This window comes from Solanum pennellii, chromosome 8 (genome assembly GCF_001406875.1).
Source record: "Solanum pennellii chromosome 8, SPENNV200".
Taxonomy (NCBI): domain Eukaryota; kingdom Viridiplantae; phylum Streptophyta; class Magnoliopsida; order Solanales; family Solanaceae; genus Solanum; species Solanum pennellii.
The window spans coordinates 50,472,591-50,475,506 of record NC_028644.1 but is presented as its reverse complement, the minus strand read 5'-3'; positions in this window follow the sequence as shown (position 1 = coordinate 50,475,506).

Here is a 2,916-nt window from a genome sequence, read left to right as displayed (position 1 = left end):
GTGTCGGAACGTGACACTCCGATCCCCTACTACTACGTGTCGGTTCATGACACCCGATCCATTACCCTCAATCTTTTAGTTCATCAAGCCTTCTTTTATACCAAGGCATCATCGTTAACAAAGAAGTTTTTAGGGTTTAAGATTCAACAGCCTCATCATGCTAGTTCATCACAATTATATTTATAATCACATCATGCAGAGAAACAATTAAGCATATAGGAGACTTTACAATACTACCCAATACATATCATTCGCTATTAAGAGTTTACTATGAAATAGCATAAACCATAACCTACCTCCACCGAAGAATTGTGATCAAGCAATCTACTTTCCTAAAGCTGCGTTCTTCTTCGTTTTCTCTCTCTCTTGATCGCTCGTTTCTCCCTCTCTTTGTTCTTTCTATTTTTCTTATTCAAAACCCTTTTTCTTTTACCCTAATTGTCATATAATTAAGTATAAAAGATGATAAAAATAACCCACTAATTATTTCAATGTTATCTCCTATAACCCTAAAGTAATTGAATTATTAACATTAATCCACTAACTTTATAATTATAAGTATGAATAGTCTAAAACGCCCCTTAAAACATTTAACAGAAATCCGACCCAGTCAGGGTTACGCAGCCTGTGACGGCCCGTCGTGCCTGCGACGGTCCGTCCTGCTGCTTCCGTAACAAAGTTCAGAGACTCAATTCATTAAAGAGTCTGTGACGGCCCGTCATGTCTGCGACGGTCCGACTGCCATTTCGTTGCGAAGTTCAGAGAGTCGATCTCAGTACCCAAATTTCTAAATTCTAAGTGTTTTGGAACGAGACCCCCTCGACGGTCTGTCGTGCCCATGACGGTCCGTCGTGGGATCCTTCGACCCAGACAGTGATTTCCAGAAATAAACTCTGCTGCTCCAAACGACTAAACAGGTCGTTACACAACTAGCCCAAGAAAATCAATCAGGTGAGTGTGAGGATCTTCAACTACATCACCTGTAAATTGACATGAATTTTTGATGGTCTGAATTAAGCCTGTGCGGATCTCAAAGTTATTTGCTGCTATTGGTGGCCTCCGCACACTTGATTCTCCTTCAAAGTGATCACGTCATATATAATCTCTAAGAATCCTATCACATTGTGGTGCTACCTCATCAAGCTGTTCTTCCACTTGATGTGGTGGAAGTGCATTGGTATTATTATTAAGCTCGTTGTTCTCCATTTCTTCTTGTGAAGAGATTCGAGATTGAGAGGCCTATTCTTTTCATAAGAACCGCAGTGATTTTTCAATTTCGCAATTGTACGTAACCAATTTTCCTAAAGAAGAACGGGTCATATACTTCCTGAAATTTTAGAAAAATGATTTTAGTTTTTTTTTTAAAAAAACCCTTAAATTAGTTGTAAAAACAATTAATTTGTAGTAGATTTTTGCCAATCCCTAGCAGTGGCGCCAAAAATTTGTCGAGTCATTGAATGTATGTATCTTTAACGCGCAGTGTGTCAAATAATAGTATAAAAATATGTCGAACCCACAAAGATTAGTTTGTCTATTCTACAGATGTTTCTTGTTTTAAATTCTATTTAAGAAAATCAAAAATAGTTGAAGGGTGAATCAATTAATCAATAACACAAAAAATAGAGAAAATATGTTAGTTTTCACAATATATTAAAAGATGTTGGGGATCTTGACTTCACTTAATATTTCTATATAAAGTAAATTATTTATTCCTAAATTTATATTTCTCATAAATTATAATTATCTCTCATGATTATATTTATATATTATTACTGAAATTAAACAATCAAATGCACTCCACTCGGTTATACTATTTAATTGCCAAAATAGTAATATTTTAGAACGAGAAATGTGTACTTGAACTAAAAGATATTTTTCTAAGTAAGTCTCTTTAGATTAACTTACTTTTTATAACTAATTATTACACTATTCGCCTCTTTCTATTACAAATAAGTGTAGATTAATTATAGCATAAAATAGATAGATGTCTCTACTATATTAGCAATATACCAATACTCCAATTAACAATATTACTTCTTCCGCCTCTCTCAATTACAAAATTAGTAATATGTTAATACGTAGTAATCAATGGATATATGTTAATAAATAAAATAACATTTAAGTATAAAATAAATAAAAATGAAATCTATAGCTTAAGTTCACACACATAAAATTTAGATATAATAACTACTATTATATGGAAATATCAAGATCCGTCAACTTCCAACACAACAGAAAATTACTCCATAATAGAAATAGTATTGTTAATGAAAATATTCTTCTCCATTAATTAAGAAAATAGAAGAAATATTCAATAAAAATAATTCAACAATTCTATTAAAAGCAGGATCTAGAATAATTTTCAACATGAAATACTTAAAAAAGTAGTACAAGAAGAACATAAAGAAATATATCGATTGTTTTGTTTATGACCCTCTCTACACTGCTATATCAACTGATTTCTCGTGAAATTCATAGCAATTCTTTGAAGAAGAAAATCATCATTTTCTTCCATTTTTTCCATTTTGTAGTTGATAATTTTGACACAATTAAAATTTTAGGTCAAATGTATACCAATATTTGGCAAAGGTTTTTCATTTAACTTTTCTTATGCTTGTTTTCCATTTTGGTGGCTATCATGCTACAATATTTTTCAACTTCATTTTCCATATTCGCTCAATCTTTCGTTCCACTCTTTCATATTTCTTTAAATATCTCCATTTGTGTTGGATAATTCCTTGTAAATCGACACTTGTATTTCTTTTGCCACATATCTACTTAGTTGATATTTTCTGATAATGCAATATTTTCTTTAAAGAAAGATTAAAAATATTGATATTAATAATATAAATAACAACTTTATATATATATATATATATATATATATATATATATATATATATATTTTTTTTTTCT